This window comes from Tupaia chinensis, unplaced genomic scaffold (assembly GCF_000334495.1).
Source record: "Tupaia chinensis unplaced genomic scaffold, TupChi_1.0 Scaffold142716_1, whole genome shotgun sequence".
Lineage (NCBI taxonomy): Eukaryota > Metazoa > Chordata > Mammalia > Scandentia > Tupaiidae > Tupaia > Tupaia belangeri.
In genome coordinates, this window is record NW_006202562.1 from 7,351,847 (window position 1) to 7,374,076 (window position 22,230).

General features: G+C 42.6%; 1 long non-coding RNA gene across 1 annotated transcript; it reads left to right on the forward strand.

Moving 5' to 3' along the window:
• The first annotated feature begins 7,457 nt into the window (after positions 1 to 7,457).
• LOC114005149 (uncharacterized) lies at positions 7,458 to 21,724 on the forward strand. Its single transcript, XR_003547045.1, has 3 exons — positions 7,458 to 7,545; positions 16,892 to 17,011; positions 21,547 to 21,724. It is a non-coding gene; the product is annotated as an uncharacterized LOC114005149 (long non-coding RNA).
• The last annotated feature ends 506 nt before the right edge of the window (positions 21,725 to 22,230 follow it).

Consider the following 22,230-nt stretch of genomic DNA (forward strand, 5'->3'; position numbering starts at 1 on the left):
TTTCTGTCTCTCTATCTCTGCCTTTCTGGTGAGCGCACGCTCCCTATAGCAAAAACCTCTCCAAAAAATTAAAGTTCAAAAAAATGTTTAATTCAGTTTCCCAGTTGCATTAGCCACATTTCCGGGTCTCAATAGCCTGTGGTTGCTATGTTGAACAGCACGTGCTGAGTTCAGTTCTAACATGACAGAAAGTTCTGCTGGACAATGCTAAATAGTGACTGTGCGAAGAATAGTGATGGTGGACAATAAGTGACTGAGTGGTAATAGGAGGAGTGGTGAGATTTGAGTCACAAGATAATGAATTGAATTTGCATCGTGGGAATGTCTTCAGCAGGTGGTTAGGATTCTGTTTGGAGAAACAAGTGGTTCAAGGAATGGACTTCAGAGATACATAGTCATGGTTCAAATCCTGGCTTTACCATTGACTAGCTCTTCAGTAACTTTCTTAAATACCCAGTACCAGTTTCCAGTTTCCCCATATGTAAAATGAGAGTCGTATAAGACACAGAGGAAAGGAGGTACAACAACAACAACAACAAAACCACACACACATTCTCTGTCTTTTTTGCTTGCCATACAGACACTGGAGGAAGTATTTTCTAAAGTCAAATATATCCAGGTGTCTTTCTGCATTGGAAACCTGCAGACATTAAATGCTATTTCCTGTCTGTCATTCCATAGGGAATTAACTGAAGATTATGTTCTTGGGAGCACTACTCCTTCTCACCCTCCCTCACACAGCCCACCTCTCTCAACTCAGCCCATCCATGCTGAGCTGAGGCTTTCTCCTTTTTCATGCTCTCCTCTCCTGATCTGTCCTGGAGCTTCTGACAGGTTCACAAATCACACCTGAGTAGCACTTGGGAGCCACCCAGCCTCCTAAACTCTGGTCCCTGGAGAGCCATCCCTAACCTGAAAAGGTTTATGATCTTCTGGTTCTGAGCCTGTAAAAAAGAACCATAACAACACCCCCTGTTTTTTGTTTGTTTGTTCGTTTGTTTGTTTTGTTTTATTTTTTGAGAGGTTTTTGCTATAGGGCGTGTGCGCTCGCCAGACAGACAGAAAGAGACATAGAGACAGAAAGCAAGAAGTCACCCCTCAGGGGGGATGGTCACGCCGCAATCCCTTCTCCTCCATTCTCCTCTCGGGATCTTGGGCACGCACGCACACGCGCCCAGCGTGAGTTTTAAGCCACCGGGTCCAGGATGCAAACCGCAGTCGACTACGTGGGAGTCCAGCAACATAGCCATTACACTAACTGCTAGTTCCCAACACCCCCTGTTTGAGGGTACATTTCTCTACCTCTCCCATACCATCATCCAGGCCACAGGAGAAGACTGTGGAAATAGCCTATATCTAGGGATACGTAAAGGGTGGATCTAGCACTGAACCACCTAGAGAAGGTGAAACACAACTAAATCCAAAAGTAGTCTTTCCTGAAAAACCAAGGACCTGAAAAGTCCTCTTGTGATTTCTTTAATACTTAAAGCTTAGCACCTGACCCCCCCACCTCCAGCTCTATATCTTCTCTGGAGAATTTGAAGACGTCTCTGTAGACTCACACATTTATGCTGTCTACTCCCACACTCACATTATGCTTGACATACCCAACAAATTCTGCTGAAGCAACAGAGCACAGTAGTTTGAACACTTGTTACTTCAAGCATGGTCCATGTACATGTATCATCTAGAGCTGGTTAGAATTGCAGCATCTCAGGCCTTACTCAAGAACTTCTGAGTAAGAATCCACATTTTAGCAGAGTTCCCAAGTAATTCATGTATACAATAGAGTTTATTTAAGTACAGGAATTGCCTCTAGATTGTCCAGGTTCAAAACTGGGCTCTGTTGCTTGCTAATTGTATGAACCTGGATAATTTACTGGCTTCTCTATGCTACCTTTTTTTTTTTCACCTGTAAGATGAAGAACATGATAGTTCATATCTCATAGATTTATTATGAAGATTTAGTTCATATATGTAGGCTACCTTAGTTCTTGGTAAATTGTATTGATTATTGCTTTTATAATCATTTTTGTTGACTTGCCTAAACTTTTGCCAAAATACAAGAAGACTTTAACTCTTGCCTTGCCCATGACTCCACTCCCTTTGACTGAGAAGCTGGACTTTGCCAATTCCAGCAACCACAAAGACCAGTTCTAAGATGAAGAAGCCAACTTTACAACCAACCAGCAAGTATTTTCTAAGCATTATCTCAGATCCTGGTTCTTGTCAACTGCAGTAAGCAGAATTCTAAGATGGAATTAAGAGTCCTGCACCATGCTGCACACACCTTGTGGAATTCCTTCTCCTTCAGCATGAATGTGGTGGGATAGTCATTCTTTTGATTACGTTAGGTTAGGTTAGGTTATATTAGACTCCATTATAGGAGACTGAAAATGAATTGTCTAATATTCTTTCTTCTCCCCAAAGGCTCCTGCTGCCCTAAAAGAAAATGAGCAGCACTGTGGCAAAGAGCTAGAGTGACTATTAGTTGCTGAGAAAGGCCTCCGGATGATAGGCACTTGAGTCCTATGATCACAAGGAAATGTTGCTAACAACCAATGAGCTTGGAAGAGAATTCTGAGCCTTCAGTGAGAAGGCAGCTCAAGCCAACACCTAGATTAGTCTGGATAGAACCTATGCAGAATACCCAGATAACCTATACCCAGACTCCTGACAACTAGAAATTGTGATATAATACCTTCATGTTGTTCTAAACTGCTAAGTTTGTAGTAATTTGTTCTATTACAATAGAAAACTATTACAGAGTCCCATCCCAGAGATTGGCAGTCTATAGCAGTATAACAACCATGACACAAAATCACTGAGAATCTCAGTTCCTTGGCTCTCTCTGTTCCACCTTCCTTATTATCTGACGTCATTCTTCATAAAGCTTATCCTCAAAATGGCTGCTGAATCTTCAGCCACCCTAGCTATGTTCCAGACACAGAAAGAAGGAAAGAGGGAAAGGTCAGAGAGACATACCCAGGCAATCTCTTCCTCACTTTAAGGAAACAAAGAAATCTTATCTCGTGGTTTCTTATTTCTCATTAGCCAAAACTTACATGGTCACACCTAGCTTAAAGGAGACTATGTGAGCCCAATGGCTGCTCTTAAAAAGAAACAGAGAGGGGAACCAGCAGTTAGCGTAATGGCTATGTCACTGGACTCCCACGTAGTTGATCGTGGTTCGCGTCCTGGACCCGGTGGCTTAAAACTCACGCCGGGCGCGTGTGCGTGCGTGCCCAAGATCCCGAGAGGAGAATGGAGGAGAAGGGATTGCAGCGTGACCATCCCCCCTGGGGGGTGATTTCTCGCTTTCTGTCTCTATGTCTCTCTCTGTCTGTCTGGCGAGCACACACGCCCTATAGCAAAAATCTCTCCAAAAAAAAAAAAGAAAAGAAAAGAAACAGAGAGGGACCAGCAGTTGGTATAATGGCTATGTCACTGCACTCCTGTGTAGTCGACCACGGTTCAAGTCCCGGACCCGGTGGCTTAAATTTACACTGGACATGTGTGCGTGCATGCCCAAGATCCCGAGAGGAGAATGGAGAAGAAGGGATTGTGGTGTGGCCATCACCCCAGGGGGTGATTTCTTGCCTTCTGTCTGTTTCCATGAACTTCTTGAAAACTCCTCATATGTGTCCTTTTTTTTTTTGAGATGACTGAGGGGATCCATAAGTCACAAATCTAATTTCCTCAGAGTCCTAAATGTGGCCGTGCTGTGAGTCAATCTTTCTTCAGAAGCACTAGCAAAAGGTCATCCAACTACACCTTAGCTTCTCTTTTTATTATTTTTCTTAGAGTTTTGTGGTTTTGTTTTTTGTTTCTTTGTTTGTTTGTTTGTTTTTGCTATAGGGCACGTACGCTCACCAGAAAGACAGAGAGAGACAGAGAAATAGAAAGTAAGAAATCAGCCCCCAAAGGGGATGGCCACGCCACAATCCCTTCTTCTCCATTCTCCTCTCGGTATCTTGGGCACACACACACACACACACACACACGCCCAGCATGAGTTTAAGCCACCGGATCTAGGACTCAAGTGTGGTTGACTACATGGGAGTTCAGTGACATAGCCCTGCTGGTCCCTACCTTGACTTCTCTTCAGAGCAGGCATTTCTGTCAGTGTAGCTCTGATTTCAGTGTCCTGTGCAATCTGAACAGGCTGAGGAAATCCTAAATTATCAAGTCTCTCTTCCTTTCTGCTTAATATGTTTTCCCTTGAGTATCTTTCTTCTCAGACTATAACATAACAGCAAGACTAAACTACTATGTACCTTCAACATTTTGCTTAGAAACATCTTCACCTAAATATCCAAGTTTATTACTTACAAGTTCTACTTTCCACACAAGTATAGGACAAAACTCAGCTACGATTTTTGCCATTATTTAACAAAAGATCTCCTTTCCTCCAGTTCACAATAACATGTTCCTCATTTCCTTCTGAGCCCTCACCAGAAGCACGTTTAATTTAATAGTCTTATCAACATTCTATTTATGATGACATAGGTATTTTCTGAGATGAGACATACAGACTTTTTCTACCATGTTCCTTTCTTTCTCCTGAGCCCTCACAGGCCAAGTCTTTAACAGCCACATTTCCACCAATGGTCCCTCCAGGAAAATCTAGGCTTTTTCTACTATCTTTATCCTCAAAATTCCAGCCTTTCCCCATCACCCAGTTCCAAATCCACATCCACATTCTTACGTATTTGTTACCGAATTCCAAAGCCATTTCCCCATGTTTAGGTATTTGTATACATACCCCATTTTCTGGTACCAAAATCTATGTTAATTATCCATTGTTTATTTGATAAATTACCACACATTCAGTGATTTAAGACAATACAAATTTGCTCTCTTCTAATTCTGGTAGTTAGATGTTGAATGCCAACAAGGTGGCAGGGCTACATTCCTTTGGGAGGCTTCCTTATAGAATCCATGTCCTTACCTTTTTAGCTTCTAGAGAGGATCCACATTCCTTGAATAATGGCCACCTCTTGTTTCCATCTAACTCCCACTACTAGCTGTCTCATTCTTATAAGAATCCTTTTAATGGGCATGCTAAAATAATCGAGGATAATCTCTTTCTCAATATTCTTAACTTAACATATGCAAAACCCCTTTACCATGTAAAGTAATATATTTATAGGTTTCAGAGATTAGAACATGGCCATTTTTGGAATAGCAGGGGTCGGGGTTCATTATTCAGCTGACCACTATACTGTAATGGTGAAGACATGAGTTGCACTTGCCAGAACCCATAGAACTTTACCACTCAAAGAGTGAACCTTAACATATGCAATTGAAAAAATCATTTGGGATACCAGAAAATCCCAGAATGTAAAGCAGAATGTGATACAACAATCTACCTACATTACAAATGTATGAAACAAACTCAGTGAGTGGGTTAGAGGGAAAAGGCATTAACTTGAGTGCTTTGGAAATAAAAAAAGGGAACCAGGATGTGTTTTTGTTTTTGTTTTTGTTTTTGTCTTTGTTTTGGAAAATGGCTAATTCTAAGATTGGGACAGGAAACATACAGGATAAATCTAGAGCTTCATGTATCACCATAAGAAAGAACTCAAAAGCACAAAACAAACAAACAAAGAACCCCACAATGATGGAGTAGGTCAAAGGGGTGAAAGACACAGGAGCCCAATTGAAAGAACTCCCAGTGGTCAGAACTAAAACCATTTGAGCAACCAAATAAACTATTGATAGTACTGAGTGATAGCCAAAAGAATAAAATAAATATCAATGAGTCCATATTAACAGAAATAAATGTTTGAGTAAATTAAAATAGGGACACAAGAGACAAATCTCTGCTCAGAACAAATCCAAATAACTTACATCCCCAAGGAGATGGAACATAATTCCCATTCCCTGAATGAGTGCTACAGAGAGTGACTTCCCTTCAAAGAGAGAAAGAAGAAAAAAGAGAAGCAACTTGATAGAGGAGAGACCTGACAAACACTACCCAGCCAGGGGATGAAGTTCCATGTCAACAGTGATGAGTAATTTGGACAGTAGGAAAACATCACTCTCTCTTTGTGGTCTTCCTCCCAAGAACCCATGGCCCCAGTATAATCACAAGGGGAGAAAGCATCAGACAAATCCCAATAAAGGAGCATCCTTCAGGCATACTGCAAAACCATTAAGGCCATCAAAACAGAAAATCTTCGAGCAACTATGACAGCCAAAAGAAGCCTACAGAGACATGACTGCTAAGTGGAATGTGGTATCCTAGATGGAATCTGGAAGAGAAAAAAAGGACTTTAAGTGAAAACTAAGGAAATCTGAATAAAGTATGGGCTTTCGTAATTATGTGCAAGTATTGGTTCATTATTATAACAAATATTCCACATTAATATTAGATATTAAAAATAGGGGAATCTGGGCTTGGGGTATATGGAAACTCTGTTCTACCTCTGCATGTTTCTTGTGAGTTTAAAACCATTATAAAATTTTAAAAAATATTTCAGAATAAAATAAGCACAAAATGCTTAGATTGGGCAAAGTATTATGGCAATCCTGGGACTTAGGAAGACAGTGTTAGACTAGGTCAGTCCTCAAAGCACACCGCTGCCGTTCTCTCTCCTGAGTTACTATTGATATTAGAAAAAGGAGCTTGAAAAATCATTATCTAGAAGAGCAATGTGTGTGTGTGTGCATAGACATGTATTTGCATTTGAAATAACAATAGAGTGTATCGATACATTTCCTTCCCTTGCTTATGACATTGATGGGTCAACAGTGATGGTTATTAAAAATATAACATTTGAACTGGCTGTGTAGTGCAGTGGTTAAGCATTGTGCATTAGAAAACCAATCTCATATTGCAGACTGTGGTTCAAATCCTGGCCCTGGTGGCTTGAAAAACACACCAGGCTTGTGCACAAGTGTGCCCCAAATCCTAAAGACATGAAGAGATAGATGAAAAAAGATTACAGAATGGCCATGCCCCATGGAAGTGGAGGTGCTTTCTCTCTGTATTTCTCTCTCTCTCTCTCTCTTTAACAAGTGCCTGTGCCCTCTGGCAAATAAATAAATAAATAAAATTTAGCATGTGCAGGTCAGGTAGTGGTGCAAAGTAGTGCAACTGTACCCACTTGGGAAAGGTCCTGTGTTCACATCCCGGTACCTCCCTGAGCATACTTGGCAAGCATGCCTGCTCGTAATCCAGGCTAGTTGAACCCAGGGGTGGATCATGGCATGAAGACTTGGTTGAGGGTGCTGTTTCCCTCTCTTTCAGAAGAATGAGTTAAATTTTTTTTTGTTGTTTTTATAAGTTTTTGTCTTAGGATGTGTGTGCTCACTAGGAGAAGAGAGAGAGAAACAGTGAGAGGGAAAGTGAGAAACCACTTCCTTCAAAGAGGATGTGGGTTAAATGGTTGTGAGATTCAAGGTGAAAATAAATTCCAGGGTAAACCGAAAGTCAAAAGACAAGCTCTAATCATTCAAAGGTCTGTGATTGTATGAACTTAGAAACTTGGTCTCGACAGGTACTCTCCAAAGAAGACCAGGAGCTGACTAGTTAAAAGGGTAAGACTAATAATACAAGATTTCATCTCATTCTAAAACTCTCCTTTCTTTGATTCTAGCTGGTACTGCTCTTCTTAAATAATGTTCTTCAACCCTCTTATACTACATGTCTGAGGCTGCTTCTGAAAGAAACTGGAAGAACCTAGCAAAGCGAGTTTTGGTCAAATTCATTTGGCTTTGGTGTTCAGCTTCCCAGCAGAAATCCAGGTCAGTCAATCAGAATGCAATTTGCTGAAAACCTGCTTTTTGAACATAAGCATCAGCCAATGCAGGGAAGGAGAAAAAGAAATATGAAGCATGGTGGTATAGCCCTGCATTTACAGGATGGAGCAGCCAGACACAGCTCAGATAGGGTATTTTGAAGTAAATATATGAAATTGAGCAGTTTCCTGGTTTCTGTCAACTGAAGATTAGGAGGCAAAAGTTAAATGCAGGCTTTTATATTCTCCACAAATGAAATGTGATGTTCAGAAAGCTCCTTGTAAAGCATTCGCTGGATAGCTGTAATTTATGAACAGTGTCCTTGCACCTAGAAAACAGAGAAATCTTCTGGACATATCAATGGGGCATAAAAGACTAGTAATCTCCAACTCAAGAAACCCACAATTCCTCCCACCACTCCCCAAAATATACAACTCTTCAAGTTAGAGAGGTGAGATTAGCGTTAAATACTAAAGTGAGATTAGCAATGAAATGAACCATGTACATCGTGGGAGTAGGGGACAGGTGATAGAGGTGGAAAGAATGGTGGGACAGTGGTTGGTTTGGGATTGTTTGGGGGATTTGTTTGTGTTTGGGTTGGTCTGTTATTTTGTTGTTTAGTTTTGGCTTTGTCTTGTTTTCATTGTATCTTATTTTATTTGGGTATCTCTCTCACCAAACTGTAAGCCCCTTGAAGGACAGCCCTATAAATCTTATGCATGATTAACCCAGCCCAAGCACAGGGTCATAGTCCCCAAAAGACACTTCATAAACATATGCTGTCGGAAACCACAGAGAGGGTTTTGGTTTGACAGTATACAAGAAGCAAAGATTGCCGACAGTCTCCTCTGCGGGACACAAGTGCCTGTCCCTTGCAACAGGTGAAAAACAAGGAACAAAGGAAAATCTTTAGAGCGCAGATTTCTCTTCAGGTGAAGCCAACAGCCCAAGGCGTCCTGGCGCATTCTCCATTTGGGAAAATACGCTTGGGCACAGCCCAGATGGTCTCATCCTATTCAATCCATGTCTGCTGTGTTTACAGCTCACGGAGCCAATTACCACCGAAAAACAGACGAAGGGGCCGAAGCTGTTTCAGTTTGATGTGACTCAGTGACAATCTTTGACCTTTTTCTTTAAAAAAAAAAAAAAAAAAAGAAAAACAGTGACAATCTTTGTCCTTTTTCTTTAAAAAAAAAAAAAAAAAAAGAAAAGAAAAGGAAAGGAAAATTCCCTGCATCTGTGTACAAACAGAATAATTATATATTTCTCCAAAGGAAGGAAACAGGCAAAATATAAACACTTCTGTGGTTCATCTTTTCTGCTTGGGTTCAAAAGGCAGCCCTGACCCTTCTCAGCTCCTCTGGTGTCTGGGCTGTCAGGGCAAACTTGTCCAGTGCTGCTTGCACTTTTACTTCATGGACCTAGCTGCTGACCCTGAGGGCAGCCATCCCAGAGCCCCAGGAACAGCCCCCGACTGCCGGCTGCTGAGCCCAGGGGACTGGAAGAAAGGCACCAGTTACTTTATAAGGTAAATGAATGCACCAGATGCTTCTTATCACAAAGTCTGAAGCGAGGCTGCAATTACACATTACAGCAGGGGGTGGGACATCTAGAAGGTTCCATGATGTAGGCTGTCCTAGAGGAGCCAGGGTCTTCGTTCATAGCAGTAACGGCAGAACTCGCAATGTGGTGCAGAGACTCCTCCTCAGTCTCTACCCATCACTGTCACTATGGCCTGCCCTGCCCGGGGGGCTGGGAGAGGCTGTCATGGCCCCAGTGGTAGGCACTGGTGACACAGGTCTCATTGATATTATTTTACATACTGGGGAGTTCGTAGTCTGCTCCAGTCGAATTTTTTCCTTCGGTTTCTGCTTCCGTGTCCCAGAAGACATCTTTCTTTTTTTTTTTTTCCAGAGGGTGTGTGTACTCTCCAGGGACAGAGAGAGGGAGAAGGAGAAAGGACCCCCAGTGGGGTTTAGTCCCTCTGCAATCTCTCTCCTCCATTTCTTCATCCTGTCAGGATTCCAATTGCTAGAATTCAAACAAGGGTCAGTCACATGGGATCCAGCCCCCTATAACTGCTAGGCTATAGGGCCTGCCCTAATTTTATTACTCTAATGACCCCTCTTTAGCCTTCTGGCTTCCCAGATGCTAAGGATAGTTTACATTAACCAGAACAAATAATAACAAGTTTCTGTACTGATAAATAATATCCAAATGTGGGTGAGTCACATATACTCCACACTATTCAAATAAAAACAGAGGCATAGCTTCTGGAGGTGTCTGCTTCCTATAACAGGCAAGGTAACTAGATAACTAGATCAAATATTCCATAGAAGAACAATCTTCTGAAAAGTACCTACTTTCTAACATGGAACAGTGCCTCTGTGTGCCATTAGTAAACATTAATGACGTAAAACACTGAGAAAAGATGGGACCCGCAGTTAGCATAATGGCTATGTTGCTGAACTCCCATACAGTCAACCGTGGTTGGAGTCCTGGACCCAGTGGCTTAAACTCATGCTGGGCGGGTGTGCATGCGTGTCTAAGATCCTGAGAGGAGAATGGAGGAAAAGGGATTGCAGCATAGCTATCCCCCCAGGGGATGATTTCTCGCTTTCTGTCTCTCTGTCTCTTTCTGTCTTTCTGATGGGCACACGTGCCCTATGGCAAAAACCTCTCCAAATTAATTAATTAATTAATTAAAGAGGGGGATGGGGATTCACACCATAGCCCAATTCATTGAGCTTGGATTCCTCGTGTCCCTATATTATAGTATAAAACAGTAACTGACAGTCATGAACATGAACTGAACCAACTGTCAGGGCAAGTTAATGTTATTTAGATACTCTGTAGATACAAAATATAAACACTTTCTCAGTTCATCTCTTCTGTTTTGGTTCAGAAGGCAACCCTGAGCCTTCTCACCTCCACTCTGGCATCTTGCCTGCTGTCCCAGTGCTCACGGTGATTCATGATATAAATGTTGCTTTGACATTTGAAGGCATATGGAAAAACTGCAGCTACATGGAATGCTGGATTATCAGAGAATGCTGCATAAATGAAATGCTATTATGTTCTCTTTTTTTCTGTTCAGTGAATAAGAAATCGTATGTTGAGCCATTTTTTTTTTAAGAGTTTTTTGTTTTGGTTTGTTTTTCTGGTTTTTGGGGTTTTTTTGTTTTGTTTCGTTTTTGTTTTTTTTGCTACAGGGCGTGTGCACTCACCAGAAAGACAGAGAGAGACAGAGAGACAGAAAGCGAGAAATCACCCCCCAGGGGGAATGGCCACGCCGCAATCCCTTCTCCTCCATTCTCCTCTCGGGATCTTGGGCATGCACGCACACGCACCCAGCATGAGTTTAAGCCACCAGGTCCAGGACTCGAACCGCGGTCGGCTACGTGGGAGTCCAGCGACATCGCCATTATGCTAACTGGTGGTCCCTGTTGAGCCTTTTTTATTTATTTTTTTTTTTGAGAGGTTTTCACTATAGGGCATGTGCGCTTGCCAGACAGACAGAGAGAGACATAGAGACAGGAAGCGAGAAATCATCCCGCAGGGGGGATGGTCATGCTGCAATCCCTTCTCCTCCATTCTCCTCTCCGGATCCTGGGCACACACACACACACGCCCATCGTGAGTTCTAAGCCACCGGGTCCGGGACACGAACTGCGGTCGACTATGTGGGAATCCAGCGACATAGCCATTACGCTAATTGCTGGTTCCCCTGTTGAGCCATTTTTGAAATATGAACCAAAGTAACACTTTGGCATCAGGCTAAAAATCCTGCAACGGCTCCTGTTCTGTAAACATCAGAGTACGTTTACCACCTTACCATGGACTAAGCTCCCTGCAGGCCAGAATCTTTGGGAAGGTTATTCTCCAAGCCCACTTCTGGCAAAATGTGAGCACTAAACCTGGTGAGGCCGCAGGGGTTAGGTGAAGGTTCTCCAACCCCTGCAGGGGATTCAAACACCCAATTAAGCAGCATGTGAAGCTGCAAAGACACACCAGAGACAGCAGCACCCCTGCATGTAGGCACAAGGGCTGGAGCAGGTACCCCTTCTCAATTTGTGTTTGATCCCAAGTACACGAGGTTGAAGTCAGAGACATATCCTTAGTCTTTATGAAGTGTCTTCTAAGTGACTCCTCATCAGTCACCCACCTGTTAAGAGGCCACTACCTCCCCAGTACACCTTCCTAGTAGTTCCTGTGAACATGATTTTTCAAAGAAGGTAGAAATCGGGGCCAGCAGGTGGCATGGTAATTAATGTGCCGGATTCCCATGTGGCTTATTGCCATTTGAGTCCCAGACCTGGAGGCTTGAAAATCACTCCAGGTGGGTGTGCATGCATTCCCAAAATCCCAGGAGGAGAAGAATGGATGAGAAGGGATCGCAGTGCAGCCATCCTCCTAGGGGATGATTTCTCACTTTTTCTCTCTCTCTGCCTCTCTCCAGCAAGTGTACCACGTGCCCTATGGCAAAAACCTTCCAAATAAAAGAAGGTAGAAACTGATAGATAACAATGTGGGGAAGACAATAGCAGGCATCAACAATAAGGAGCCTAGCCCACTTTTTAAAAAGGGGTTAAGGTTAAGAGACTTTGCCACAGTACCTCAACCAGTCTAATCTACCCTTCCTCTGTCATACCTCCTAAACCCAAATCCAGCGACTTCCACTCCAAGCCATGTTATCTGGCTCCTGGGAGTCCTTTTCTCTTAATACATTTCCCTGCTTTCTATTTTGCTTGCTATAGCCCATTCTTCATACAGCAGTAGGCAATCCTTTTTTTAAAAAAGAAAATTATTGAATTTCATTTATTATTATTTAATTTGCACATGGTGGCAGGGGTGAGAAAGCAAGCTGCCAGGTTCAGGACTCAAACTGTGGTGGGCCATGTGGAATCCAGCCCCTCAACCACCATGCCATATGCTGGCCCCATAAGTGATCCTTTTAAAGCAGAAATTCTACTGTTCATTCACTGCTTTATTCTTCACAAAGGTCTCCCATCCTTTAGAATAAAATTCAAAATATTTTGTATGGCCTCAAAAGCCCCACTGTATCTGGGCCCGCCTGCCTTTCTGTGTCTCCACTACCTCTGCTCTCGAGGCTGTTCTGTCTATGGAAACGGTGTATAAAGGTGCTCCACTGCTCTTTCTTCCTGATTCCCCCTTCAGGGGTGCCTGTGGCCTGAAACTGGTCACAGCAGGAGTATTGACACCACAGAAAGGGGCAAATGTCACAAATCGAGGCTTGATTTATTACCTCATTGATTATCTGGACTTAAAAAAGTGATGGGGAAAATTTTAATGATACAGATTAATCTTAAAAGTGTGTCAGCCTGTAACTTACATTGAGAATAGCAAAAGAAAAAAAAAGCTAAGGACATAGTCTTGGAATATTTGAAAACTATTATCTGATTCAGCAAAGAAATTGCTTGTCATTGGTAAACAAGTGACATTCTGACATACATTTTCATTTTGTTTCACTTTCATCTCACCCTTTAAAGCCAACAAAATGTCAACCAACATTCACATCAAAACTACGCTCATTTATCAATTGCAGCCATGGGTTGTCTCTGATACAAGTCTGGCAAAAACCAATGAAAGCGTTCTGTGAACATCAACTTGCTATGTGAAATTTATAGTAAAGAATACTGAGTATGTTACTGTTTTTATTATTAAATTGTGTAATACACATATTGTAAAATAAACTCATGGTCATAAATACTTTTTTTTTTTCTGCTACAGGATAATGAGCTCACTGGAGAGAAACAAAGAGAGAGAGGGAAAGTAAGAAATTACTCCCCAGGGGGATGATCATGCCACTGCCACAACCCCGTCTCCTCCATTCTCCTTTGGCCAACATATTTTTCAAGCCGCCGGGTCTGGGACTCAAACTGTGTAGTCAGCCAAGTGGGATCCAGCTATGTTAACCACCAGCCACCAGTTGGCCTAACACATGCTTTTTTTTATTTTAGAAAGCCAGATTTTAAACATCTGTCAGCACACTACTGGCTGAACACCAACCCTAGAGCTCTAGGTTCAGTAAGACTGAGACAAGGCCTAATAATTTATATTTCTAAAAAGTTCCCAAGGGATACTAATGCTGTTGATCTGGAGACCACTCTCTGAGACCTCTGACCTCAAAGGAAAGGAGGCTACCAATATGGCTCTTCTATTAACAGATAAGACTATCCAGCTCACGGCGCTCAGTCACCAAATACGTCATCAAACCAATATTGACTTCTGCTAGAGGAGACGTTACAATTTAATTCTACAAGTCAATATTTGCTCAATAGATGATAAATCTTGAAGCAAAGCAAAGAGAGGCATTAACTCCATCTGGCCTGCAGCCAGCTCAGTATTATGACATGAAGGGAGTGCAAAGACTCAGCCAATAGACTGACCCCAATAATCTGCCATGTCACCCCAAACCCCCACTAATAGAATCAACTCGGAAAGCCCTTGCAGAAGTCCATGTATTTTTCCAGGAGGCTCATGATAGTAGCCAACTGAGACATGGAACTCCATGAACCACCTGCTTTATTCCCAGACTAAGGCCGGGCATCCCTCCTTCTCTGCACACCTGTACCTACTTCTTGTAGTAACTTGCTCCTCTTTCTTTATGAACCATGGGTTCACAGAAGGTCATTATTTATCACTCTCGTGATTTAAAAAGCAGCACTCTATAGTTTCCCAGCCAGGGTTAGAATTCCAGTTCTGTTTCATGTTAGGCTAATCACTTGACCTCTCTGTATCTCAGTTCCTCATAAAATGGAAGCAATAATAATGATTCCTGATAGAATTGTTTTGAAACTTCAATGACTTGGCGTTTTAACACGTTTAGAATAATACCTACCATACGAATAAGTACTAACTAGATTAATAACTCATTTTTGTAACTGACCTGCACATTTTAATTTATATTATTATCATTTAGATGATTCCAATAATCTATTCTATTAAGGGCCTTTGAATGCCTATGTGCTCCTCCCCTACACTCTTCCCTGCCTCTTTATTTGATGTAAACACAGGTTTAACATTTACATAAGACCTTCTTTTGCATATTAACACATATGTATTTCTAAAAATAGGTTGTTCCATTTTAGTTGCTTTTAATTTTATTAAAAGTCTATCCTGGTGGAGACCAGTAGGTGGTGTAGTGGTTGTGTCATGGGACTCCCCTGTGACTGACTGACCTTGGTTCAAATTCCAGACCTAGTGACTTGAAACTCACACCCAGTGCATGTGTGTGCATGCCCAGAATCCAGAAAGGAGATGGCAGGAAAGGGCATTGCAGTGTGGCCAACCCTCCTGAGTGATTTTTTTTTTTTTTTTGCTTTCTGTCTCTCTGTCTCTCTCTGTTTCTCCACCAAGCACATGCCTTATAGCAAAAATCTCTCTCAAAAAAAAAAAAAGAAGAATAAAAAAGCATATTATGGTGTATATAATTTTTTGGACTTTGAAAAATTCAGTATTATATTGTGACTAATAATATTGTATAGCTGCAGTTTAAATGAATGGTTTACTGTTTTTATGTAGTATTTTTTTATAACTACGTATAGTTTAAGCATATTACAGTGTAAATAATTTTCTGGACTTTGAAAAATTCAGTATTATAGTGTGATGTATAGCTGCAGTTTAAATGAATGGTTTACTATTTTTATGTAGTATTTTTTTATAACTACGTATAGTTTAATCACATGGAGTGGGCTATGTCAGTCCAAACTCATGGTCTAAAATTTTCTAACTGTGGGGACCAGGCAGTGGTGCAGTGGCAATGCTACTGGACCCACTTGGGAAATGTCCTGGGTTTGCCTCCCAGGGCCTGCCTGTGCTCAGGGCGTAGGCACGCACACCCATGATCAGGACAGCTGAGACGGGTGGAGATCCTGTCTAGGGTGTTTGTCTGTCTACTGTCTCTCTCTCACTCACGAAAGAAATAACCTTTTACAAAATATTTTTTAATGTTTAAATAACAATTTCTAACTTTTAAAAAGTGCCCAGATTTGTGAAGACCTCCCTGGAAATTACAGTCAAAAGTCTGGTGCTCCCACCCTAGCCCTGTACATAAGAGCTGCAGCTTGACATGCCTCCACCTGAATACAACCCCCTCACCACACCCTCTCCTCACTTCACTTTTACGTCTTGTTCTTCTACTTAGATCTGCAAATGATGTCCACTTCAAGGGCTGTCACCCTTGGTTTAGTCACCAGACACACTAGCTTAGACTCTGACCACGGCACCTCAATCTCCTCTTCCTCATCTCAGTCCCCGTCTGCTTGTTCCTGGCTTGCTCTCTTCTCACTGAGGCTGAGATACCAGAACAGGGGTCTGTCAAGGAGCTCAGGGAAGGGTGGTGACCCACAGGATGGGTCTGTCACACCCGGACAGCATGAAAGCCCCAGATGCCTACAGAGAGCTGGGTGTGGGGAGGAAGGCAGAGATGGTTAAAAACATACTCAGCAGCAATCACAATTTTGCCTCGGGGTGATCCTGGGAGAAGTGGTGACAGGGGCAAGGAAAGTAGTGGTTAGAGTTATTTTGACAACATCCCAAAACGTATCTGGAAATATGTCTTTCGTAACACCAGCACAATCAGAAACTGCCTGAAATTACTGTCTTTTCTTTCAAGCCAGATGACGTGGGAAATTGACAGAAAATGAAATCTGGTTCTCAATGAGGGTCTTTGGTAGAGAAATCAAATACTCCCTGGGACTCCTTGGGGCTAGGGAAACAGCCTTGCATCCTGAATGCATCCTCGGAAACTGATTGATCAGTTCCCGCAAGATAATCTTTCAGGAAATTGACCATCAGGGAGCACTGTGATTCACCTGTTTGCAGGCTTGAGGAGAAGATTTCTCTTACAAAACTGGGCTTCTGCAGCATTGCTCTGTTCATGTCTGTGAACGTTCTGAGTCTACCATTGGAAGGAGCACCTCCACAGTCGAGCATCAGCATCCCCGGTACCCAGAAGAGTCTCTGAATGTCAAAACAGTACATGGAAGTGGGGGAGGAGGAAGGGAGGGCAGGAGAAAAGAGTTGAAGTGGCCCCAAGTAAAGGAAAGACAATGGGACCTTCCAGTGGAGGCACCTTCCCTCAGGACCACACCTTCACCTCTTTGATGGCCTTCTCCTCTAGATTCAGCATGTGCGGAAGAGAGGAGCTGATCTGCCAGTGCCCGTGCTATCCTAGGCTGCTCCCGGAAGTACCACGTCACTTTCTCAAATAAAACGAGCAGGTTGGACCCGATGATTCACGGTATTCCTATCAAATCTTTCTATGATTTTGTACTCAAAGTCAAATTAATAACCTTTTGCACATGTGTGCGGATGTGCACACACACACACATGCACACAATCAAATTTTTCTATTTCTACTCATAGTATCAACATTCACCCAACTACCTGGGCTCATAAGGTCTATGTTGTTCTCACTACCCCTCTGTTAATTTCAGCATCTGAGATATTGACTAGATTCTAATGATGATAATGAAAATAACAGCTCTTAGCAATATGCATATACAATCTATACATTATAGCAGCACATATACCATACTACAGTATTTTATGATAATATTATATACATATTACTAAATATATAAGCTGTAATACATACTATATTATACATCACATATTAAATAATATGTCATAAAGTGGCATTTATTATTATAACAAATATTAATAGCATATATAATAGTAGTATACAGTAAATATTACATATTATTATGAACTGAATGTTTTTGTCTCCCAAAAATTCACATGTTGAAATCCTAACCCCTATTGTGATGGTATTAGGAAGAGAGGCCTTTTGAGATCATTATGTCATCAACTTGGAGCCCTTATGATGAAATGAAATAAGAGAGGAAGAGTCACAAGATCTATCTCTTTAGCATGTAAGGTACAAAGAGAAGGCAGCCCACTGCAAACTGGGCATCAGGACAGACACCAAATCTGCCAGTACCTTGAACTTGGACTTCCCAGCCTCCAGAACTGTGAGAAATAAAATGTTTGTTGTTTAAGCCACACAGTCCACGATATTTTGTTACAGCAGCCTGAATTAACTAATACATATACACACACTACAAACATGTACTGTATATTACATATTCTCTATTTATACTTTATACATGTCATGTGTAGTGTAATACCACTTTTGACACACCACTTACCATGTATCAAGTCATAATTTACATTTATTGACTCATTTTTCTCATTACAACCCTTGAGGTATGTACTAGTTTTGCAGACAAGGAAACTGAGGTACAGAAAAGTCAAGTGACTTGCCCAAAGGTCACACAGCCAAAAAGTGACAGAGCTAGTACTTGAACCTAGGCCATGTTGTTCTAGTACCATGGACTCCTTCCTCAGGTAGTGTCCACTTGAGACCCCTTGTTCTTGTTCCTACCTTCAAACTACTATAGCTGTCCTGCCTGGGTTCCCTCCCAGTCATCCTCCCACTATGGCCGGACAGAGGGGTACTTGCTCTGACTCCATTTCTCCCTGCATTTTGGCACTAAAGATTTTTACACACCAAGCCAATTGGCCTCTTCTCATTCTCTCTCCTTCCCTGGCCCATGACCCTTCCCTTTGTCCCTTTCCAAGATCCCACAGTGGGTGCCCCTCCCTGAACTGTTGGGGTTCCCAGGATGCTCTCCCCCAACCCCTCTTCATTCTACACATACCCTCTTTCCTCTCCCATGCTCCTAGCTTATCTCTCAGCAGGTAGATGCCATTTCTATACCCCATCAACACCAGCACCCCTCCTGATGGACTCTGGATGCCATCCTATACCTTGGTCAACATGTCCCAAACCAAACACATTCCTTGCAAAGTGGGGTCTAATCTTATATTTACTGCCTCCATTAGTGACCCTGGAGTCCACTTGTCCTCAAGGAGAAACCTGAGAATCACCCTTGATGCTTCCTACTGTCTCACCTTCTACGTCTGAGACTAAAGTTCATCTCATTTTCAGTTCTGCACTTTTTCTCTAACCTTTCCCTTGCCCACGGCACTCCCACATGTCCCTGGATGGCCTTATTTATAGGATAAGTCCAACTGTGCCCTTTCTTTTTAACTTTTTTAAATGTATTTTTCTTCCATGACTAAGAGAGTCAGAGAAACAGCACTCCCAATGGAGTTGACACCATGACCCACCCCCAGTCACAGTCAGCCTGGATCATGAGCACACCCAGGGTACTAAGGGAGGTCTCTGACCATGAGCCTGGAACTTCCCAGGAGCGTCAACCTCGCAGAGCATTGTGTTTCACTACTGTGCCACTATCCAATCCTTGTCTCCCTATCAGGCTCCTCATGAGCCAAATTCCAAATGCTTTGGCATAATGGGCAAGGCTTTCTGTGATGCTCGTTTTTCTGGGCCTATCTCCTATCACCCCCTTCTTTATATTTTATGCTCAAATTCTCTCCCTGACCTACTCCATCTTTCTACCTTTACTCAGACCATTTCCTGAAAGAACCTGTCGGCCTTTTGGTTGCCTCGTTCCCCCATGAGTGCCTTACACCCAACTCACCTCCAGTATCACCTGCCTCCAGATCACCTTCTTTGACTCCCATGGGTCTTTTTTCTATCCTCCCAAACCTCCGAATGCAGGCCTCTAGACCACCCTGACCACACTGCTAGTCAACATCCAGTTCCATGAGCGACTGGAGGACATTGACCACATCAGGCATCTCTGTGGGCTTCAGGAAACCTTGTTGTGGCCCTACAGCTCACAGGATTCCAGGATTCCAAGGCAATTATATGTTCCCTCTCTTGTACTTGCTCATATTCTTCCTCCTTCTGTTACTGATTCAAGAAGCATCTCCTTTGCCATCCTTTTCAGAGACTGTCTTCTAGTAGTCCACAACCAGGTGTGACCTCTCCTTTCTCTGATCCCTGAAGATTTGGGATAAAAATTAAAGATAGAGAGACACAGTTCTCTAGAAATGGAAAGAAAGAGAGGGAGAAAAGGTAAGAGCAGAGGGATAGCATGAAAGGAACAGGGGCTTGGAGAACAGTTGCAGGGTCTAAAACAATGAGGGAGCAGCAGGGGATTTTTTTTTTTTAATTGCTGTGGGTTAAGAATCAGATCTTCTTACATGTTTTTGAGAGATACTTGCAAATATTACAATAACTTGTATCTTTTTATTGAACTTTGTTAGCTAGATCATGTGTGGGTTTTGTTTTGTTTTATTTTGTTTTTCCAATGTGACAAAATACTGAGACTAGGAGATTCAGGGCCTTGGATTTATTTATTTTATTTTATTATCATAAAATCAACATGACCACTATGTTGTGTTGTCATGTATACCATATGTCTTGTTAGCCCATGTGCAACTGGTGTGTGTATGTGTGTGTGTGTGTGTGTATGTGTGTGTGAGAGGGAGAGAGAGAGAGAGAGGAAGTGAACTGAGCCTTAGGATCTCATTTTATCCCTCCATGCTTTCAGCAGGGAGAGCAAAGGGCTGATAGGAAGATCAGGGGCTCAACTCTGTGCATCTTGTATTATGAGCTGTGTATGGTTGGTTCATCTTTACCTGAGAATCCACAGAGGATGGTTTCTACTTGTCACAGTACCAAGCACTTAGCTGCTTTCTTCCTGACACAGCTTCTTCTGTCCATCTCAAACTAAACACTAAATTGTGATGGAAATCTAGAACCTGTTGTCTTTTGCAGAATTCCAAAATATATCCCAAAGCAATACTGTGGGCAGATGAAGTAAACACACCTTGATTTAGCTACCTTGAATGCCACGTCACACGGGGCCTCTAGGAGGAGTCCCACAAGAGCACGCCCTCACTTCTTAACTCTATCCCCCAAACCTCTTTGTGTGCTTCTCACAGACCTCTCCGAAGCCTTCTACCTACCATCTGATGTTGCCCGGTCTTTTATTAAAGACCCCTCTCCAGAGGGCAGCAGAGTCCCATCCCCACGCTTCTTATATCTTACAGATTCGGCCACTTCAAGCTTTGTCTGGACATTCAAGGAGACTTCTGCTCATCTCAAGGAGTAGCTCTGGTCTGAGGGGCGGGGTCCATTGGAATGAGATGGAAAGTTAAGGGGGAAAAAATTCCTGTCAGGACCATGCAGTTAACACAGGCTGAGTATAAAGGAGCTGCCCCTCATGCCTAAAAGCAAGGACTGGGCTGAGGAGAACTGTTAGCAAGGTCAACAGTTTATGAGTTCCAGTCTTCTACTGTGTTACTGTACTGGCCTGCACTCAATTTTTCTGCCATGGGCCTTATTGCCGTACCCTGGTACCTCATAAAGGCAAAATTACACCCCCAGCCTTACTATAACTTTTATAATAATCCTGAAGGAATGCATATCCACTAAGGCAGCAGCTGCAAACGGGAATTACTCCCAATAGACTCACCCCACCCTCCTGGAAAATGTCAATAAAGAATGCTGCATTCACTTCTCCTATTGGGGATTACATAGATAAGCATTAGAAAGGTTTATGTTAAAGCTACTAAATTGGTGAAATGATCTCAGTAGCTGGGAGGGGCTCAGGGGCTCATCCACGAGGTGCTGATACCCCAAATGAAGACCATGAGCCACCTTTAATCTCAGAACAAGGGAAGGTTGCCATTCCCCAAGCCACAGCCATTGTATAGAATAGCACGTAACAGCGTCCTTTCAGTCAGTCATTAAGCTGCTCACAAGACCACATTCTTTTCCCATGTAGACATTAGACTCACCCTCTTAGCTGTGGATGACCCCAGAGATAATATAGGTATTCCACTTTAGTATATATTAACCTTGTCTTTACTTAACCAAACAGTATTTCTATGTAGGCCTTTGTAACCGGCATTCTGCTGCCACCCTAGCCTGAGGCTGAAGTTCTCAAGCTGGCCTGGGACTCAAGTTCTCAAGCTGATCTGCGGCTGAAGTCATCAAACTGGCCTGGGACTGAGGTTATTAAGATTCCTAGGAACCCTCTCGTCCAAAAGACCCTTCCCGGTAATCAAGATCTAAGGAAAGAATGCACCAGACAAATGGACTTCCTCATTCTAAGGATTATGACTGTTTATACCTAAACAAAACAGATGTCATGTTTTATGATTACTGTTCCTATGCTTTTAATGCTTTACCTTTTGGAGTAAAATATTTCACTTACTTCCCCTCACCCATCCTACTTCTGTAAAACTCCTTCAATAATAAATACGTATGTCTCCTAGCCATAAGGGTTGTAGTCCTGAGCTCGCTCTGACTGTAGTCGGCTGAGAACATGCTGAAAGGCATTGAGGTCTCAGTCTGATCCCTGATCACCTGTGTCGCCTTCCTGTGTATGAGCTTCGACCCATCCCGGCTGGAACAGGCCTTCTGGCAAATTCCTGTCCTTTAACTTTGGCTAAATCTTTCTCCACTTGCAATGAGTACAATTATCAATAGACTCAAAGACCAGCAATCCTTGCCATCTGAAAATTCGCTTGCAGAGGTCATGCATTCCCACCCACCCAAGAGGATGGGAACACATA